Source organism: Gossypium arboreum, chromosome 7, assembly GCF_025698485.1.
Source record: "Gossypium arboreum isolate Shixiya-1 chromosome 7, ASM2569848v2, whole genome shotgun sequence".
NCBI lineage: Eukaryota > Viridiplantae > Streptophyta > Magnoliopsida > Malvales > Malvaceae > Gossypium > Gossypium arboreum.
This window is the reverse complement of record NC_069076.1, coordinates 84,512,485-84,536,377: the sequence shown is the minus strand read 5'-3', so window position 1 is coordinate 84,536,377 and position 23,893 is coordinate 84,512,485. Positions and strand designations below refer to the sequence as shown.

The window sequence follows — 23,893 nt, the reverse complement described above, 5'->3', positions numbered from 1 at the left end:
AAAATTGGCCTACAACAGTTTCGATTTTAATTTTGATTTGCAATGTATTAACAACGATCCCATCACAAATAAGCTCACTTTTCGAATAATTTGAAATTGGATTTAAATTTTTCGGCAATTGAGCTTTTTTAAGCTCGATTTCATGGAGCAAACCAGGGATTTTAAAAGATTCAAATTCGGATACCATTTCATGAACCTTAATTTCATGAACCTTAATTTGAAAGAAAACTCCTTGTACTAGGCCAATTTCGGCCCAATCTCATTTACAAATTAAAACTCCATTTACAAAACACTAAACCCCTTAAAACCCAAACCCATTCACACTTTTACAAACCCATATACTATTAGCCCAGTACCCTAAACTAACCTACCCTAATCCAAAAACCCCTAACCCAACAAGCCCACTAAACAAAACAAGCCCAAACCAATACCAAATCCCTAGCTCAAGACCAGAATCGGGAAACCCTAGCCCCACTTGGCCTCTGACTCAGCAGCTGCCACTGATCGAGTCTCCCACTTGCCCACTAACCTTCTGACACCAGCTCTCCATGCCACCATGTCGGCCACCTGCTCCTCTGTACCATCATGCCTCTGCCACCGCTGTTTGCCCATTCCCTGCAAGACCAGAAAGAAGATGGACAACAATATTAAATAAATTTTATAAAGGCTATAAAAGCCCGAAGAAAAACAGATGTAAGGGTTCGAATTTTTAAGTAAAAAAAGAGAGAAATAATTTCAATACACAAGCAGTGATAAAATAATAGAGGAACTACACCAGAACGGATATCTCCAAGATCGAAAATCAAAATCAAAAAAAAAGGTGACTTTAAATTTTTATTGAATCGGCTTCATATTTTTCTATTTTCTTTTCTTTTTCCTTTTCTACTCATATTTATACACATATATAGTGCAAAAGCATAAAACATATAAAAATATAAAAAAAAAATTACTGGTGGTGGCATGGCGTGGCTGGCATGAGGCTCGGTGGCCGTCCGGTGTGATCCCTACACGAGCTCCTCCTCTCCCTCTCTCTTTCTTCCTCTCCCTTCTCTCCCTTTTTTTCTCTCCCCGATACAAATGAAATTTTAAAAAAGTTGATTTTATAGGGACCAAACGCACTGCTTTGGTCCCCCAACCAATAAAACGACGCCGTTTCAAGGGTGGGTCGGGTCGACCCGACTCGCCCCAGCAAGGATCCGCGTGTTTTTAAAAGCGGAAGGGCTATTTGCGCAATCGGCCCTTCCGCATTTTCAGTATTTTAAATCAAGTTTGGTTTTAATTATAATTTGGCCCTGTTGTTTTGCTCCGCGTTCGATTTGGTCCCCCCTTTGCTACGCAGTGTTTTAATAAACGGGGATATTGTGCTCTTGGCCCCTCAATGTTTAGTGCGCGTTCGAATTAGTCCCCTTCTTCTGTTTTTCATTCCGAATTCGCCCCAAATTTCATTTTTAATTCGAATTTAGTCCTTTTTTGAAAAATTTAAGTTGTTTTATATTACCTTCGTTGTTTTCTTGTATTTTAGATATTATTTGTATTATATCTATTACTATATTTTATTAACATCATCAATATTTTGTTATTATTATTATATGATATTTAGTTACATATATGTGTATAATTACTTTAAAATGTCACATTTTACTATTACATATATATATGTATTTACTATTATTATTATATTCATCATTAATGTTATTGATTTTCACTTAGTATTTATACATGTTTCTTCATGTATGTATTTATATAATGTACCGATGCTTTTCTTTTCATATTATTATTTTAATATATATATTATATTTGTGTATATTATTATATATATTTTAATGATATGTATTGTATATTTCTTCTTGTTCATATACTTTTATGTCGTTGTATGTATATTTTTATTATTAGTTATGTATTTTTTATATATACTATTTTATGTATGTATTTTTATATGTTATCCTTATTATTTGTATTGATATTAGTATATGTTTATATATATCTTTAATATATATGTATATAGGCATATATTTATGTAACATTGTTAATATTCGTTTTCCACATTATTATGATATATATATTATGTAAATATTTTAACATTATATTATATATGCATTTATATATATTACGTATGTACATATACCTTTTAATATTATATTTTTATATTATGTAAATATTATTTTAATATCTTGTATTGTATATATATATATATATATATATATCCATAGTACCACGTTACATATATATTGTGTATATACTTATTTTCTTACCCCTATTATATTTATTGTTAATACAGCTTATTTTTTTATACATGTATACATACCCTTTTGTAATATTATTTTTACACATATATGTATATATTTTATTTTATTGTTGCTAGTTATGTACTTTTTACTATCTTATATGTACTTCAAACACTATAACGTATAATATATTTCTAACACTACTACTATTTATATATATATATATTTTACGTATATACTCTTAATTATCTTCATACGTGTATTCATTGTATTCTTATTACGTTCTCGTATTCAATGCTAACATTGCATTTGATCTTGCATGCACGGTTATTATTTTCTAATATTATTGTCATGTTTGTTATTTGTTTCAAATGTATCAAGCCATTTCATTTGCTTATTTTCATTTCGTATCAATTATGTCTTGCATTCTCCTGAAAATTACGTTCCGGTTTTCTAATTAATTTCAATAGTCAAGGCAATATATCGATTTAACATTAAGTTATCGAGTTCATCGCTATGTTGGGTAAACGTCAATTGACCCGTGTTAAAGCGATATACCCTTCTAAAAGAAAAACGGAATAAACTAAAATTTCTTGTTTTTTAATCAGATCACGACTAAATTTTACATTGAACCCGTATTTTTGAAAATCAAGACAACCTGTGTTTATGAGATACCAATTTTTGGGCGTCGCGAGGGTGCTAATACCTTCCTCACGCGTAACCGACTCCTGAACCCTAATTTTTCTCTGGCTTTTAATGTAGACCTAAACTCACCCTTTTATTTGTTTTAAAAGAAGTCTAACAGGTGTCCGGTCACACCTAATAAAAAGGATCGGTGGCGACTCCCTGTTTATTTTTAAAATCAAACTTCAAGTTTTTAAATTTTCAATAAATCACCACAATTAGCGACCGAAACCAAAATTTTTACATCGCTACACTCCTAACTAGAAACCTCAAAGCAACTCAACTCTGATGCCATTTTTAGGTTGAAAAGGAGGCAACTTGGGTTGAGGGAGGATGGAGAAAGAAGGAAAAACATAAGGATAAAAAAATTGGGGAGAAAAGTGAAAAAAAATATTTTATTTTTAGATTATGGCATCATCATGATGTCATTTATGCCACGTGTCACATTCTTATTCTATCACATGTCCTAACTTTAATGGCATTAGACTGAGGTACCAATTTAATTGACAAAAAAAAATTCGAGTATTAATCTAGAACAAAAAAACCATAAATATCAATTTGGAAGAAGTTGACAAGTTCAAATTCCTTATTTGTTTCCCATATCATTTTTGTATTTAATTATATTTTTATATTATTTTTATTAAAAAAACTTTTTGAAATCATAAACAATGCTGATCAAACAGTTTTTGAAGTAAATACTTTTGGAGTGATATGAGGTTTTAATCCTTTTATAGTTAAATATAGTTTGTGTAATTTTTATATTGGATATATAATTATTTTTTATTGAAATTTATTACAAATATATAACATAATATATTTGAATTTGTAATAGTTATATTTAATATTTAAAACATAATTATATATTCAAATTAAATGTCAAAAATATTAATATTAATTATTTTAAAATATTTAAATTTTATATTTCATATATCAAAATATTAATAATAAGTTATAATATTTTTTAGATTTATATTGATATATCATAATATCAACGAATTTAAACATGATTTAATTTTTTTTTACTTTGCAACATCATATCTAAAATGAACATTTTATTACTCAAAAATAATTTTGATAACAAAATCTTAAACTACACTTTTAAAATCACCTTTTTTCATTGCACTCAGACAAGACCATACAAAATAAGACTTAAACAAGAATAAGATCTATGTTAATGTGCTTAATGGTTATTTTTATTTTCATCTCATCATTACCAATACATTTACATCCAAACACATATTTCACAATTGATTTTAATATCACTGCTACAGTAATTAATTAAACTTACAATGGTAAATAAATTAAAGAAAACTTAAGATAAAAAAAAGGTTCAATTTAAAGTTAAGATACTTTTAATTCATACTTTAATTTAATAAAAAAATGTAAAATATTTTACTTTGATCAAGGAACCGATAAGTTCAATAATTCAATCAATATTATAAAATTAGAAAAAAAGTGACAAATTAATAAAAAAAATCAACCAAACCGATTAAAATGGTTAGAATATTGTTGAAACTAAATTAAATATCTAATTTGATTAGTATAGGGTAGAAAAATGAATTGGATGGGATTGTTACAATATTACAAAAAAGAGAGAGGCAAGTTTGGAGGTCATAGTTGTGTTTGTTAAAAACCCAACAAATGGGAAACCTGCCAAAGAAGGGTGTGGTGTCGTATAAAATTGGGCAAATCCTTATCATGGTGGAAAAAAACTACAAATTAGTCAACCAAATGGTGTAGAAAGCAAAGCAAATATCAAATTGCACGTATGGGTTGTGCGCAACTTTGCTTTAACGCGGATATATATATATATATCCAAAATGGATTTTGAAGAAGTAAAACACAAACATTTTAAGTGGAGCTTTACTTATTTTATTTTTAGCTTATGATTCGGCGGAAAAGTAGAGGCGAGGAAGTAAAAAGTGGTAATGAAGTAAATTTTTAGTGTATTTGGTAGAGAAGAATATGAGTAGTGATTATTTTTGTTTTAATATATAAAATTTAATGTTTCTAAATTGGAATGATAAAATAAAAAGAAAAAAGCAGTGAGAGAGATGTATGTTAGTTTAAAATTATATATTTTTAAATATTTTATTTTTTTCTTTTCAATTTTATTTCTACCAAGTAATAAATGAAAATAAAATTATTTTTCCTTTCAATTTTTTCTATCATGCGCACTTATCAAAACAAAAGTTATGTTTTTCATCTTTATTTTTTATCCATTCAATTTTTATCTTTCCAATTTTTTACACTGTACCAAAAAGAGATTGAAATTTAGAATTTAGAGAACATATAACGGAAAGCAATTACTTTCTTAAGAATTTAATTGGGTGGAGAGTAATTCCATGTATAGCATACCAAAACTATTAATTTTATTGAGAATGTATCTGAAAGTTATTTTCTTTTAATCATTAGAATGTGATTGCTTTGTATATTGGCTATAGGTGGAAAGTTTAAATTTATCTTTAAATAAAATTGTTTTTTAATAATATCTTATTAAGTGGTTGTTCATCATGATTAAGATAAAATTTTGGTATACTTTAAATTCTAATAGTTATTAGAATTAGATATTTACTTCTTCTATACTTCTTATGCCTATAAATAAAGACTATGATGAAGCATTGTAATCACCCTTTTTAATCAAGAAAATTACATTCTTTATTGCTTTCATATTTTCTTTCTTCTTTATTATCCCCATCTCTCTTTATTTTGTAACATCTTTTTCTTATTCCTTTATTTCCATTATGCAGTACTTTTTGCCGAAAATAAAAATATATTTAATTTTAAATACTATTGAATTAAATTTTAAATTATATTCTAATTTATTACATATGAAATATTTAAATTTTATTTTCAATTTAATCATATATTATTCAAAAAATGGTTTTTTTATGTAGATAATATAAAATAATATTTAAATACCAAAATGGTATTCTAATGTCATTCTTTACCAAAATGGTATGAATTGAATAGTGTTGAACGATTTAGCAAATTAGATGAGAAGAGGGAAAAATTTGGAGAAGAAGAGAAAACAAATAAGAATTTGTAAGGTTAATAAATATGAAATTTATTTTCTTTTAAAGTATATTTTTAAAAAATAAAATATTGAGAAATTTAATTATTTCTCTGATTTAGTATTGAAGATGGATAATCAATTCTTCGTATGTATTTATTTCGACAAAGTAATTTTGACAACAACAGTTGGATTTATATTTGAATGTCGCCAACAAATAGTAATGAGATTTAATAGAAATGTGTTGGTTGATGATATGAAAGAAATAATCAATGCAAAAATTGTTACACATTGTGGGAGGAGAATCTCAAAACTATTCTACAAATTCCCAATTTCAACAAATCACATCAAATTCACCAAGATAGAACTTATAGACAATGAAGACGTGGAGGCAATCGTCACACTTTACTGTCGGATTCAAAGTGGCAACACTAAATCGATTCAGTTGTTTGCTAAGTTAGCTGATGTGGAGTCAGATGAAGATTTCACTTCATTAAATAAATAACATGGTGTTCAAGATCCGTGTACGGTGGTCCTGAGAGCGTATGTTGATAGGCGATTAACTGTACGCGAGATCAATATCGATCTTAATGCTTCACTTATGTTTGAGAACTTTAATCTGGTTCCACGTTTACAAATACATCCGGTGGTGATTGAGATCGATGCAAATGGTGATGATGGATATGATAATAATGGTTCTTCTGATCACGAGGTTAAAGGTTATAGTGATCTCAATTTAGACGAGGTCGATATCAATGACAAAAGCATGAATGATGATAGAAATGTTAACGTTTTTTTAGTTAGGAACCCGAGTCGAGACATTGTGATATGCAATGATCTTAGGGCATACATGTCGATCGTAGACCCCGATATGGTATATGAATTTGAATTCCTAGAGTACTCTGATATACTACTTACTCACCGATTGGCTGCAGATCCAAACGTGAGGAGTTGTTCGTGGGCTAAAAATTCATAACCAAGAAAGATTGTGTATTTGCCTTTAAGCAGTATAACATGAATGTGTCCGTTGACTACAAAGTTTTCATGTCTAAACTGACATTGTATATTGAAAAGTGTTATAGGTCAGTACAAGGGTACACTTGGTAGGTATGAGCAGTATTTATCCAGAGGTCGAAAATGTGGGAGATCTAAAAATTTGTTAGGCCTCACACATGCACTTTTAAACGTATGACACAAGATCACCGCAAACTTGACGCCAAAACTATCTACAACTACATCATGCCAATGGTGAAGGACATGCCGACCATTCCTGTTTCAATATTGATTGCTTAAATGTAAGAAGATTCTAGTATTGAGTGTCATACCAAAAAGCATGAATAACATTTGGCCATGGAGCAGTTGTACAGAGATTAGGATGTATCATACAATAAGCTATAGGAGTGGATAATCGTTATACGGGAATACGTGACACAAATTGTCATTAAGTTGCAGACACGACCTTATTACGGCCCGGACGACCAATTACAACCAGGAAGAAAATTTTTCCACAGGATGTTCTGGACCTTCGGTCTATGTATGCGGGTCTTTTCCCACTGCAAGTCGCTTATGCAAGTTGATGAGACCTAGCTATATGAAAAATATATGCAGATTCTACTTATTTTGATTGCTCAAGAAGGGAACCGAAACTTACTCCCGATAACATTTGCCATTATGGAGTTGGAGAACATGAAATCGTAAGAATTTTTCCCGATAAACTTGCAGACTTATATTGTTAAGGATGGTAATATTTGAATCATATCCAATAGACTGAATGGACTAATTACCGCGATTAGGCGTTCTGGTGTTTCTTGGAGATTTGTTTATACATCCGCCGAGACTACAAGAATATAGACTGGTGAAAACAAGTTGCGAAAATGGGTAAAATTAATTTCAAAATATTTTGAATGTTCTTAATACTTCCACAAATTAATTTGAAAATATAACTTGTTTTTTCAGAATACATACGTAGTTTACAAGTTAGAACAACACCGTTTCAGGCAAAGGCTAACTAGACTAGAGGGTAACATGCAAAGTGAAACGAATACTACTTTTCGAGAGTGGTTGGGTACCTTTAAACCATGGAAATGAGCTTAAATTTTCGATGAAAGGTCTCGATATGGTCATATAACCACCAACTTGGCAGATGCGGTTAACTCAGTATTGAAGCGAACATAACATATTTCAATTTCATATATTTTCTCAGTTATATTTTACAGGTTGGCAACCTTGATGTCAAGAATTGGGTTGAAACAAGTAAATCAAAAGGTGGCGGGACACGTACTTGTCAAGAAAGTTAAGAAGGCAATGGATACAAACCATTAGAGATCGAGATTGATGAATGTAGAAATATATCCTCGACAGTTAGAAACTTTTTTGAGTTATGGAATCCATCGATCGTTGACCCGGTATCTTACTTAAGTCCTATAGAGTTGATTTCTAAAACAGATAGTGAGATTGTAGAAAGTTCCAAACACTTCGTTACCCTTGTATGCACGTCGTTGTACCTTGTACTCGCGTCTCGACCAATACTAAACAATATATCGATGAGGTGTACACTCTCGAGTGCACATTGCATATTTAGGGAAATGAGTTCCCCATCTTGCGTGATTTGTCTAAAAAAAAATGCCTCCACTGACTTTCGAGCTTCTCTCAGACAAAGGGTTATGTAGGAAGTCAAAAGGTCGGGCGCAAGTCACTAAGATTTGTAATGAAATGGACATAAAGTAGAAAATCGACCCAAAACTTTGTGACATGTGCAGAACAATTGGTCATAACCGAATTAAATGCCCACATCGAACCTATCATATTAGACAATTGTCTCGATCAACTGGAATATGAATTAGTGTACTCTATGTTCAATTTGTATTAAATTTTTTTATAATTATGATGGAATTTTCATATTTATATTTTAGTAACAACACAATTATATTACATCTTTAAACACCACTTTGGCATGAATATTATTTTTAAAAAATCAAAAGTTTGTTAAAAAAAGTCAAAAGTTGTGTTTTGAAATGTAATATTTGTTGAATGAATAATATTTATTAATTATATGTTTCTAGTTAATAGTCATTAAAAATAAAAAGATTTAAAACATTAATTTACTATAATTTAATTAATACAAACTTGAAAATTTAAATTACAAACTATATACAATAAATATAATATTACACGTCCAAAAATTGATGGTTCGATGGTGTTGTCCGAAGGGTAAACCATTGTGGTGCTCAACGTTGATGTTGAGGGTGCTTATGGTAGTCATTATTACCCTCACCTGGAACATCGTTCACAGCACCCATTGGCGAAACTTGGGGTCTGCTAAACATACTCAAGAAACTGTATGTCCTAAAGGTTTGCATGGGAAAGGTTGAGCGCTAGGGTGGTAATGTGTTGAAGATATAAAAAATTATTAGTGATCTCAAATTCGAATGATTAGAATTGGAACCAGGAATCTCTGACTGATATGTGTAGCCTAATGAGCCCGAAAAATAATTATCGACCCCCAAGTCCAGATGATAAAAACTTCCCTCAGATTTTGAATAAGACCGTTCGAGTTTGGGTGTAGAAGGTGGATGTGGCAGACGATGCGAAAGGTGCCTTAGTTGTTGCATGTGTGGAGGGACTAGTATTATTTTCCCACCAAATAAAAAAGGTTTCCCACTCACCATGTACCAATGTCAGTACTCCTCTAAGGGCCACAAATCAAATGCATAATTTATCTGAGGTCTTCGCCCTAACTGGTTGTTCTACAATACAATATATTTTTCATGCTCTAATGCCCAATTCTTGTCTTGTTTCCCCCTTTTGTTAATTTTGTGTACAACCCCCAAACTCCATGAAACATCTGGAATATATTAGATGTACCCAAATTGTCGCAATACTCGATCCCCGTTATACCACTCGACTGTTGAAAAAATTAGCAGGGGTGCGTTAATGTACCATAAGTGTGAATGGATGTAAGTAGACGGGGGAATAATGGTTGCATTGTCCGAGAAGGAATGTGACATACAGATGAACTGCATAATTAATAATAAGGTTATAGTAACATGAGTCAAATAGGATAATAAAGTAATTACATGTAATGAATAATAGTAAAAACTACCCCCTCCCGGACACATGTCTCAATCATCTGTCGGTAAATCAGAAGCGTGTATGACCTCCCGATACTTAGAAAAGTACTCCATCTACGAAAAAATTAAACTTGTTAGAACAAATTTTCATTAAAAAAAAAGCAAAATTTTTGTTGTAATGCTTAAATTTTATCACCTATTCATGAGTGGGAAGACATATGTTTAGTGAGTAACTAATGCCAAGAATGGCATACTGTAAAGTGCCCAAGACTGCAGCAATGCTACGCACCAGCCTATGTTCACGGTACGATGCTTTGTCGTCGACAAAGCTCACGATACAATGTAGCTAGTACTGCTGAACCTTAACTATACGAACGGGCAGCGTAAAAATCAAATACAAGGGGTAAGTACATCAAGTGGACCTTATTATTTGCATCTGACATGAGTACACCCCCTATCATATGCATTATATATGATCAAGGGACACACATCACCTCCCACTTAGTGGCAGTATTCGATAAATACTCAAAATTTACATTTAACCATGAAAATCTCAAACTCGTAAATTTATCGTTGCCATCACCGGGCGAGTGTCCTAGTAAGTCATAGCAAAGGGCCGCCAGTTCGAACGTTGTACTTACACCAGTGACCACACTACTGTCAATTGGAAGCTCGAGTTGCAGTGCAACATTTTCCAGTGTGATGGTGCACTCCTCATATGTCAAATGAAATGTGTAGGTCTCCAAGCGCCACCGCTCGACCAAAGCGGATATGAAGTCGTATTTTAAATCATACGGATCAATGCCACTGATCTGAGTTCGAATGCCTCTAAGTATGGCATAAGACGTTCATCCGGCAGATAGCCCACACTGTTGACACGATCCCTTAATACGCGGTACGGACTCTAACCATACTAAATTACCACAATAGTTAATATATCCCAATTAAATAAAAAAATGGTGTGGAACTTTATAGGAGGACTCATGAATAACAAATAAAAATTCTATTACCAACACATTAATAGTATCTGATGTTTGATCTGTTTCTGTAATCAAAGAACCCATTTTTAATGTTTGCAGTTTCAAATAAAAAATTCAATCATCGCCTGAACAAATAACGATAATGAATTTTGTACCGTATGTTATTTTTTTTGAATAATTAATAAATTTTTTACTCATATAAACAAATCAATAACAATGTAATTTGGGATACACTAATGTAAGTCTATCATTTATTTTTTAGAAACCATCTTCTTCTTCTTTTTTCATTTTTATCCCAATAACAAAAATTTTATTACATAACAAATATTCAACGACGAGAACTGTAAAAATTTGTAAAGCAAATTTAGTTCAATTAATTAGTATTCAATCAATTTAATGTAAGATGTATAAATTAGTTCTATATAAAAATTAAAATTATTTTGATAATTTCTCTAATTGAAGAAAAAAAGAACATATTTTTCTATTTTAAAAATCTCATCTCGGGTTTATGACATATTTGGCCTTTTTTCCACAATAATCTAAAAAATAATTAAATACCAAAACGGGTTACCGTACAAATTTGTAGCAAACAACCCATTTCAATATTTATTATTTTAGCAAATAACCTATTTCGTAATTAATTTGTAAGGTATCTCATTTTGGTATTTATTTTTTTGAATTATTGTAGTAAAATAAAATAAATAATAAAAATTACAAATCCAACTAATGTGAATTACAAAACCTTAAACAAGTAAATAATAACTACAAAACAAAAATGTACCTTTAAAATAATATTTGTTGTTATCTCATTTCCTTCCAAAACCACAAAATCAAACAAATAATAAGTATTAAAAACATTAAACAAATAAATTATAATTAAAAATTACCTTTCAAAAAATTTTATTGTTGCATCTTTCACCTTAAACCCTAAATCAAATATATAATAAATATTAAAACCACAATAATCTATTGCCTCCTCCCTTTAAAACCCTAAAAAAAATACAAAAATAAAACTTAACCTTTCAAAACACTTCTCTTCTACTTTGTTGCCCCTTCCCCTTCTTCTCTCCTAAACTGTTAGCTTTTTTTTTTTACACAATTGAGGGGACTATAACCCCTATTATAAAGTTCATTTTTTTTCACATGTGAGGCTTAAATCGCCCAGTTCAGGTCGTCAAACCCCGTGAGTGTGTGGTCACTTCTACTGTAGAGAGGTGTTGTTAGGTGTTGCCTATCAAGTTCCCTCCTTTAGCCTTTAAAAATTATTTTTCCCAACCTATATTTTATCTATATTTTAACCGATATAAACTACATATAGGTTCTGCCACTCCTACATCCTCCATATATATATATATATATATATATATATTAACACAAATCATATGCTTAATGATGGGGTTATGTGTTAGGATCGTCCCAATTAAGCAACGAACAAGAAAAAAATAGGGAAATAAATTGAGAAATTGAACACACAAATTTAACGTGGAAAAACCCCTCTAAAGAGGATAAAAAACCACGGGCAAAGATAATTTTACTATAATGGCAAAAGAACGAAAAGTACAAAAGATAGAGATAAAGACTAAACCCCGAAAACCCGAAAACAAAGAACCCTCAAAACGTAAACATAAAATTCTCTAAATGTGTTATGAGTTCTAATCTCTAATGGGTGTATTTTTCTAATGTTGTAAAAGAGCCTATTTATAAGCTAAATTCATAGGTCAAGTAATAATAAAATAATCTAAACTAATCAGTACTTGATTAAAACAAGTAAACAGAGTTTAACTGAAAGATTATTTTTCAAATTTGACTGAAAATAGGAGTCATATTTAACTAATCTCCACCTTGACTTATATTTCCACAACGCCATCTTTGCCAAAGCCCGCCATGAGCCTATCTTGAACTATGCAGGAAATTAACTTAGTCGAATTTGTGCTTAGAAACTGGAAGACTTCTAGCCTTCGACTTGTACACTGTCAAATCAAAACTAACCCGGGTCTGATTTTCACTAACAAAGTGCCCTAACTTTTCAAAACCTACATCCAAAAGAGAATCTCTCTTCAACGAAACAGTCATACCTTTTTCCCTCCTATGACCAAGTTGCCTTCGCTTCAAACGAGTTGACTTCAACTCCGTAACGGACGAGCGACGTCTGATTTCACCGGTCACTGTAGAACCTTCCAGAATATAAAGACTACCGGTTCTTTTACCTTTTAACAAAATGAGAGCTCCACGAGATACTTTAATGCCGCTCTACTCGATGTTAATTATGCATCCTTTCAAGTCTAAAATACTCAAGGAGATGAGATTCTTTTGTAAATTAGCTATATACCTGACACTTGAGAGTGTCTTAATCGTCCCATCGTGTATCCTAATTTTAACTGTACCAATACCAATTACCTTACTAGATGAATTGTTTCCCATGCACACAACTCCATCTTCAACCGAATTGTATGTGGAGAACCATTCTCTATTGGGATACATGTGGAAAGAACATCCCGAATCTAGGATCCACTCGGACGTGAGCTTGGAGTTATCGCTCGTTGGCACTAACAAGAAATCATTACCGCTTTCATTGGCTAAATTAGCACCAGCTACATCCTCCTCGTTACTCTCAGTAGCTCTTTTATTTTACAATTTATAACAATCTGCTTTGACATGACCTAACTTTTTACAATAGCAACACCTTTTGTCTCGTTTCTTTGATTCTATCAAAATGGAAGCTTGCCTATCTGCCTTGCTATCCAAATGAAGCTCATTGTCGAGTTTGTTTCTACTCAACAAATAACCATTTACATCTTCGAACGAGAGTTTGTCTCTGCCATAAATCAGGGTCTCCCTGAAAGACTTGTATGAAGGAGGTAAAGAGCACAATAATAGCATAGCTTGATTTTTGTCATCAATATGAACCTCAACGTTCTTTAAATCATTTAAAAGAGTAATGAATTGACTGATGTTATTTCTAAGAAGCTCACCTTCGTTCATGCGAAATGTAAATAGACGTTGTTTCAACACTAAATGGTTAGCCAGAGACTTAGTCGCATAAAGAGTTTCTAACCTTTTCCACAAAGCAGATGAGGTCTTCTCCATCAATACCTCATGCAATACCGTATTCGTGAGGCACAACTGGATTACAGACAAAGCCTTTTCATCAAGCTCTTCCCATTCTGTTTTATTTAGATTCTCAGGCTTTTTTCCCGGTAACAACCTTTTTCAAACCGGATTGTACTAGAATTGCCATCATCCGAACTTGCCACAGATTGAAGTTTGTCTCAGCATCGAACTTCTCAATTTCAAACCTTGTTGCTGTCATATCTGAATGGGCTAATCTATGAAAATTAAACTAGCTCTAATACCACTTATTAGGATCGACCTAATTAAGCAACAAACAAGAAAAAAAATAGGGAAATAAATTGAGAAATTGAACACACAAATTTAACGTGGAAAAACCCCTCCAAAGAGGATAAAAAACCACAGGTAAAGATACTTTTACTATAATGGCAAAAGAATGAAAAGTACAAAAGATAGAGATAAAGACTAAACCCCGAAAACCCGAAAATAAAGAACCCTCAAAACGTAAACACAAAATTCTCTAAATGTGTTATGAGTTCTAATCTCTAATCTCTAATAGGTGTATTTTTTTAAGGTTGTAAAAGAGCGTATTTATAGGCTAAATTCATATGTCAAATAATAATAAAATAATCTAAACTAATCAGTACTTGATTGAAACAAGTAAACTGAGTTTAACTGAAAGATTATTTTTCAAATTTGACTGAAAATAAGATTCATATTTAACATTATGATTGCCAGCAAAAACAATGGTGGTGCCACCACCTTCAAACCATACCATTTTGGTAAATAATGGGGTGAAACATCATTTGGGTATTTAAATATTATTTTTGTATTATCTAAGTAAAAAAACTTATTTTAATTAAATTAATGTTATTTTTAATAAAATAAATTAATGTTATTAAAAAATAGATCAATTTACTTGCTTGTTTAAACTAAATTTTGTTAATAACAAATATCATTGAAAAATGTTAAAATTAATTAAATTTGAATTTTATTTAATAGGACAATATCGAAATTTACTATCATATTTTTAGAATTGAATGAAATAAACATATGGATATAATTTTATGATCATCTTCTTAATAATCTCATTTTCGAAAATTACATTCTATTATAATCTTAAAATAAGAATATACTAAATGAGTTAAATAAAAAATCAAAAGAAAAATAAAAATGTCGCATAAGATCATTGGTTTACTATTATTTACTTTATGCAGCATCCTTTTAACTTCTCTTATAATATTTTTTTTTGTATTTTTAATGTTAATTTTTTAATTTTAAATCATATCATATTTAACATGTGATAAATCACATAATTTAGGAAAGAAAGAAAAGTTTGGATAAAGAAGGAATGTCATAATTTGGGAACCTCAATTACGACTTATGATTTTATAAATTATATAGTTGTGTCATTTACACTAAAATATGCTATGACTTGGTCCTCAACCAAGCAACTTAATCCTCTCTTTTTAGCTTAGAAAATGACTCAACACAATGTCTTTTTGGCGCTTTATCTAAACATAAATAGACTGTTTTTACGTAAATAACCAGTTTATCATATCTTTTTATATGCTATCAAATTTAAATATATTAAAAAATACGTTTTTGGTAGAGGTAATATCGCTTCACTTTAACTCGATTCAGTTCTTTGTTTTTCTATATTTTGACAAAAACAAACTTTGTTTTATGACTTTTATATATTATTAGACAATATTTCTAAAAACAATATTTTTTAAGAACTTTTAAATATAAAAAATTTATTTTTATATCATAAAAATAAAAATAGAATTTGGTTCACTTTCGAGTAATCGTAGTTTTAAACTTACATTCCTAAACCATTTAAATACCTCAATTCGGGTCAATTTTCAATTTTTCTTACTTAGCTCTAATGAATAAGTCTAAACAAATTTGAGTTAATTATTTATAAATATAGACGAGTTTAGACAAAATTTAAAATTATACTTTAAGTTAAACTGAGCTTAAGCAATTATATGTGATAATGATATCGTGTATGAATTTAACTTGAACCCTAAACTTTAAACTTACTATCACCTCAAACAATAAAGTGTTATGTTAAAGAATAGAAAATTTCATGTGGAAATCTTTTTATCATCAAGTTGAAATTAACAATAATCAGTGTTATTTATTTAATCTTCGAATTAAAACAACGGTTTCATCTTAAAATTATATTTCCCAGGTCTGACCAAAAAAAAAGGCTGGAGGACTGAATTGAATAATAAAAAAAGTGAGCTGCCTAATTCCCTGATTATCCCAGCACAAAGTAAAGCACTGCAGGTTAAGACAAGTTGACTTTGTCGTCGTATCCAAACTACAATAATTACCGAATAGATGCGTAACAAATCAGACGGATACTGCAGATTTATTGCCTCTAAGGGAAAATACCACGGATGAACGTACACTTACGTAAAGTGACATCATGAATGACATTTTTATTTTTAATGAGTAGGTACAATAGATGATATGATAAGAAGAATTTATAAATTTTTTTTTTTTTATAATTATGATTACCTGGTGTAGAAAATTAAGATGTTAAAATTAACATGCAAATATCGGGTCTTGGACAAGCATTTTACAAATTCGAGTCTAACTCAATCCAACTTAAATTATTATTTAATAATAAAATTGTTTTATTTAAATTTAATTATAGTTTTTTTATAAAAAGTTAATTGGATCAAACTTATTTAAATTATGAGTTAGATCTCTAAACTTTAAATTATTTTAATTACATCTTTCAGCTATCGATGTTATATCAATTAGAATTTTGTTATTAAAATCGTTAATTTAACTATTAAACGACACATTAGATCTTATACGATAAAATTTAAAACGAAAAAACTAAGAAAAAATAAATTTGTAAAACTCTTAATTTTTGAGCTTTTTGAAATTCTTACGAAAGGTTTATCATTGATTTTTTTTCAAATCTACCTTTTGACTTTTAAAATTTATGCGATAATGCTTTATTTATTTAAAATTTCATTTTAAATTTAATTACATAAAATGTGACATGTAATATTTAACGGTTTTAATAGCAAAAGAAACTAATTAAAATAATATCAATAGTTTAATAATGTAATTAGAAAGGTTTAAAATTTAAGGACTAATTTAAAATGAGGTCATAGTTTGAGGATGTTTAAAGCAATTACTTTCTTTTTTTAAAGAGTAAAGGTTTGAGAGAAGAAATCCAAAATTAATGTGATATAATGCGGAAATAAGTAGAGAGAGAGAGAGAAGGCTGACTGCTTCAACATGAGATTTGATTGGAAGGAAAGCAATGAGAGAATCTACAGGGAGAAAAGAACATTATGTTTCATCACATAACCGCGTGGAAGTTTCTACCCAATCCTAAACACAACCCAGTTTTCCAATTTCACTCGGCAATCCCTCTCCCTTCATCCATCCCTCCTATTTAACAACCATTTCCACCCAAAAGAAAAAGCATAGCACAGCAAAGGACATTAAAAGAAAAAAAGAAAAAAAAAAAGAAAAGAAGAAACCCCTAAGAACAACGTACTTACAGCTAATGGAGATCCCAGCTGGTTTTCGGTTTTTTCCTACAGAAGAAGAGTTAGTTTCCTTCTACCTACGCAACCAGTTAGACGGCCGGAGACAAGAGATGCACAGTGTTATTCCTGTTCTCAACATTTACGATGTCGAGCCATGGGACCTTCCTCGTATTGCTTTCTTCACTCCTCATTACATTCTTCAATCTTAAACATGCTTAAAACTGACTGGTTTAGTAAGTTAACATGTTCCTTCTTTTGTCGCAGAGCTTGCGGGGGAGCGTTGTAGACGAGACACTGAGCAATGGTTTTACTTCACACCAAGACAAGAGAGGGAAGCTCGAGGTGGGAGAGCTAACCGAACTACTGCTTCTGGCTACTGGAAGGCAACAGGGTCTCCCAGCTATGTCTACTCCTCCGATGACCGAGTGATCGGAATGAAGAAAACAATGGTTTTCTATAAGGGGAAAGCTCCTTCTGGGAAGAAAACCAAATGGAAGATGAATGAGTATAGAGCTATAGAAGCTGTGCCCAACCCGACTGCTGTTACCACGACTCCGATGGTGAGCATTATATAGTTGCATACTGTTCTTCAGGCTCAAAAGTTCAATATGAACTTCTCCCATTTCTAATCATTTGTTGAAATATTCTTAATGCAGTTGAGACACGAATTCAGTTTGTGTCGAATCTACGTGGTATCAGGCAGCTTTCGAGCATTCGATAGACGCCCACTCGAAACTGTATCACGAGCAACACAACTTCATGAGAATAGGACTGCAACATTTTCAGAGAGAGCCTCTATGATGGAGGTAACAAGCTCCTCAAGTACTTCACACTCTGGAGGAGACCACTCTGATCAACCAGAAGCAAATGAAGATGATATTTGGGAGATGGTTAACGATCTCGAAGAACCTCCCTTAGGATGGGAACAAATGAACTGGACTGGGGTTTAGCAAACATTAATAAGTAACCACCCCTTGATGTGGTATATAGGATCGTACCACAAAGCACGAGTAAAATCTAACTTCAGTAAGTAGCAGTTTTTCATCTTCAACATGAAGGTTAATGTAGATGTAATAGCAAATAAACAAAGATTTTAAGAGATCATTTTATGTAAAATAGGATTAAATTTTTTTTTCGAGAAATCGAAGTTAGGGAAAAATCCCACTGTTTTTGTAGAGATATCTGTCACTGCTATTTAGGTCTATTCAATTTGAAGATACACTTGCCGTTACTCTCTGCTGAATCCCATTGAAAAACTCAACACCTGAAGACAAGAAAACAAAATGATGAAATATGACAAGGTTTGAAGAAAGACTACCAGAACAACAGCAGATTCATAAAAGGTAATAACAATCATAAAGGACAAACAAGAAAAATTTGTAGTCAGCCCATGTGCTCGTTGACTCACTAGACATCTAAACCAGAGTTTTGTTGAGTCATAATCATGCATGCCTCTATGTCACCAAGGAGTTGGATTGCTCATAATCTAATATTTATGCTCGGTGATGGTGTTTTGTAGGGCTATATTACCCTTCATTTTTCTTGAAGTATGCCTGTTTGACACTTATATCCTGTGCATATCCATAAATGGGTATGGGGATATTGACCTTTCAAAAATCCTCCAAATACATGGAAAACCTTAGAAAAAGTGGGACATATCCGTACCCGACACTTGCACCAAGTTTGAGTAATATAGTTTTAAGCTAAACCGAACAAATCTTGAGTGCTGACTCAACCAGAAGTACTACACCCGCCCAACAAAAAAACGATTCATGCTCCATCTTGTAACCAAAAGCCACCTCTACAACATAGTTCTAGTGTATCAATACAATAAAAATGCTTAGCTGGTAATCTTCAATTTTTTTATTAGTACAATAGCAAAAGGAAGGCATAAAACAAAAATATAGCCTATTCCAACTCAAGTTTCATGGTTGATTTGTTCTACCAATTATGAACATAAGATCATAGATAACTCAATCTAAAAATAAAGTCTTATAAAAGATATCACAGGATCAGAAAAGCATTTTGGATCATTCTAGGTTATAGTTTACAACCTTGAAAAATCTTTGCAAGTTCACTTGTCAACATAAAGTGATGACAGCTCATCACCAACCCCCTTTCAAAAATTTTAAACAAACCATCTCAAAATATCAATGGTTACTTACCTAACAAGCAATAATGGTCAATGCTGTAGTCAATCTTCGTCGAACTTGATAATGTTCCGTTGCCTATATAATATACTGGAGAGAACCAAAAATGAAATGTAAAAGTAGTTAAATGATTTAATAGATTTATGATGAAATAATAAGTAAACAAGGAATTTCACTTGGTGAATGTACGTAGACCATGGTTCGATGTATTGAATTCAACATGTTTGAAAATGGAACCTGCCAAATGTTTTATTCAAATTTTTTGACCTCTGCTCTTCATGGGACAACTACCAGCGTAGAAAGAAGTTTCAATCACAATCTGCCTAAAAATTGGTTTTACATCATCATTACGCATCGCTCCTTCCATGGACAAAAAGATTAAATAAATAACTCCTAGGAAGCTTTAAAGAAATTATTGCTGCCTGTCGCCACCTGAGTGGGCTAGTTTTCTTCCCAACAGGACCTTTCCTAGAAATGTTTTTTTTACATCATACATATATTGATGCTATGTGTTCTTGGCACTTCAATTCATTGTAGGATCAAAGTTTTCCTTTAGTCTTTTCTTTTGTCCACAGAATGATTTGTTTTGCAACCAAACTACAGACTTTAACACTACATGATCGTGCACAGCCCTGACTGATCCCTTTCATGCACAGCCCTGACTGATCCCTTTTCTTCTTCTTCGAGCAGCTCATGATCAAAGAATTAAGCAAATGATAGAAACTTAATGACATGTTTTTTGTACCCGCCAAGTATGTTCCGAACCAAATAACTTTCACACCTAGGCCTCTCTTCATGCTCTTTTGACGTCATAAAACTCATAGCATTAATTAAGAAATTGTACCTCATTGACAGACTATAGCCAACATCTATAACTGAGGTAAACGTCACAACTAGCATAATTAGCAGACTTGACAATTGCCGCATCTCTATATCTATACGTATACATCATCAACTCCTTTTCTCCACTTATATATGCTGAACAATTAGGAAAGCTTCTAAAACTGCCAGAAATGTTCTCAATATAACATGAAATCATATGGAATTCTACCCTCATTTCCTACAAGCTCGGGTTTGAAGAGTCATCAACACTACATTGGTCTGTCTAAAAAATGCCTAGTGATCTGGCTATAAATTCCGGTAATTGCGTGTTCCTTTAGTCATTACAAGATTCAAATAAGTACATTATGTCTAATGCTTTAGCAGTCTATTATTAAAACCTTCGAGCTCATTGCTTCCTGTTTCTACTTTTCTCTTGGAGAGCAAACAAGCAATAGTTTTGACTTTGTCTATTTCAGAAGAAAATTAGAGGTCAACTGTGTTCTGGCAGTTCTACTACTGTGTAAAAGTGTGTTGCATAACTTCTCCTAGACGACAGTGAATTAAATTCGGAAATATATGAAAGATTGACAGATCCAAACTTTTGTTCGGAAATATATGAAAGATTGACAGATCCAAACTTTTGTTCTTTTCATTTCTTTTGTCCGAGAAGCTCAAGTAATTTAGCTTTAAACTCTCAACGACCCATTGCAGCTAGAAACTTTAAGACAAGTGATTAGTTCTTGTCTCATATAATTCAGTTTCAACCACAATACACACACTGACATCAGCTTATTGTTCAAAAGCAGTAGTTCCATAGGATGAAACAAATAACTTCCTCTTAGTCAATTAATACTTTAATTAGATATGGTCTTTAAGAAACTAAGTACAACTTATTCAAGGGAATTTCCACTAGCCAACCACAGACCCTTAAATCCTTAAGGACTAGATATACTAAACTATTCTAAAAGGTTTAAAATATGTTAAAGATAACACATGACTGGAAATTTAACCCAATATGGAACTTTTGTCATCACTGAATTGAGAAAAAGTCAGCATCACATTTCACCAAAGTTCATTGTTTGACAAATTTGTGACATTTGAAACATGATGATGACCACATCAGCGTTCTTTCCCTTTTTTTTGCCATTTGTAAATATCAGAGAGATGGCTTCCCTTACTAGCAATAAAGAATTCAAACAAAAAGTCAAAAATTCAAAGAAGAAACAACTATGTTTGCCAATATCCAACAATGAGCCCCCATAATTATCACACGAAGAACATATTCCTGCAATTTCTTTTTTGTCTTAAAATCTCAGCCTGATCAAGGGAGGAGATTATTAGCTTCTCATATTCATTCCTATCGTTCTTCTTCGCAACAATTTTACATTGAAAATTAGAGCTCAGAGAAGTATGAAACACAAGCAATCAAACACTTAACAGTCATTAAAGACCAGAAACCAAATGAGAGTGATATAAATTATAAAGCGCCCAATTTTTAACATTTTTAAACAACAAATAACTCAGATTTATTCCATTCTAGACAAACCCAAACTATAACCAAAAAATGAAATTTCAGATTCCACTGGTAATGACAAAATTGAGTAAAAAGCTCACCTTGGACTTGTTTTTGGTCCCTTTACTTTTGCCTGCAACCTTGGTATAGCAGAATCTAAAGGCAATGAAAGGAGAAATATGGGTCATTGGGCAGCAAAGAGACAATTGTCTACTCTTTTTTACATTGTTGAATTAGCTAAACATATAAGGTGAGGTGGTTGGCTGCTTTCATTCTCCTTTGCCATGGTTAACTCCACGACTTTTGAGCAGTCTCTCAATTCTGTTCCTATCTAACTTTTGGATTTTTCATTTTGTCTTATTTTATTTATGTCTAAATCAAAAAAGCACGGAGTAAAAAATATATTATGCTAGATTAATTATTTTATTATATTTATAAAACTATATTCAAATAAATTGAAATAGTGGGTTGAGTCTTAACTCGATTGGTATGGGTATTGTTGTCAATACAGGAAGACATGGGTTTGAGTGCGCTGAAGCGTATTATCCTCGTATTTATGGGTTGGGAGAGGCTATGAATAATTCTAGACATTGTGTCAAAAAGAATAAATAGAATAAGATTGTTTAAAAATAAAATAAATTAAAATAGTAAAATATTTTACATTTGTATTTTTGTTTCAGTTAAAATTTATATTTTATATTAAATATAAAATGATAAAATATCCTTATAATAATGTTTTTATTTTGTAAAAGAGTTGAGTTGAAACTTGGTTAAAGTGAGTCAACCCTTTAAATAACAATATAAGTAAATAAAAAAAAGAATAATGTCAAATTTAATAATTAAGGTTTACATATTTTGTTGACCATCAATATTGAACAATTGTTAACTTCGAGAATTAACTTGGACCATAGAAAGTTTAAACCCGAATGTAAAAATAATTGTCAATGTAGGAATGCTTGCCAAGTTGACCCCAAATAATATATTCACTCATTGTAAAAAGTCAATCCCGCAACACGAAATTATATTCAGTATAATATAAAACAAACTCTTAAAAGGGAGTTCTAGAAATAAGTAAGGACAAAATGATCTTTTATATTTATATTTTATCACTTTTATTATTCATCCAAATTAAATAGAGGTAATATTGGTATTGTAAATAAGATTTTAAATTTATAATATTGTGCTTATTTAATTAATAAATGATAGTTATATATAACAACTCGAAAGTTAGTGGTGTCGAAAATTGTAATTTTTGAGATATCGTTTCATTAATCGAGTTCGTAAACATTAAATAGGGATATTAACAGAATTATTATATTGATGAATTGAAATTTAGTTAAGTGATTTAGCAAAAATTGTGAGTAATTAAGGCTTAGGGATTAAATTGTAAAAGTCTAATCGCTATAAATTTTTAATTAGGAAATGGATTGAAGACCTAGATAGCAATTATCCGAGAGATTAAAAGGGTAAATAAACCAATATAATTTATATAGATAGTGGGACATAATGATGATATCTATTATGACTAATTTATAATTAAATCAAATTAAACATATTTTAATAATTAATTACACTTAATTAAGTTAATTAGTTAACTAATTATATTATATATATGTTAAGAGGGATGAAAGCTTATCATCTCTCTCCCAACCAAAACCACCATTGAAGAAAAGAAGAAAATTTCAATGTTTTCATCAAACTTTCGGCTTTATAATAGGTAATGCAATCTAGTCCTTTTCTTGTAAATTTTATGGATTTGAGGTCATGAGAACTTGATTTAGCTAACTCATGTACCAATTTGTGAAACTGTTAAAGATTTAGAAAGTTACCATTAATGATTTCT

At 31.2% G+C, this 23,893-nt stretch overlaps 1 long non-coding RNA gene across 1 annotated transcript; it reads right to left on the bottom strand.

The window, feature by feature from the left end:
- Positions 1-17,499: 17,499 nt before the first annotated feature.
- Positions 17,500-22,418, bottom strand: LOC108471278 (uncharacterized). Its single transcript, XR_001869495.2, has 3 exons — positions 22,152-22,418; positions 19,731-19,805; positions 17,500-18,829 (listed from the first exon to the last, which is right to left on the bottom strand). It is a non-coding gene; the product is annotated as an uncharacterized LOC108471278 (long non-coding RNA).
- Between the last annotated feature and the right edge of the window lie 1,475 nt (positions 22,419-23,893).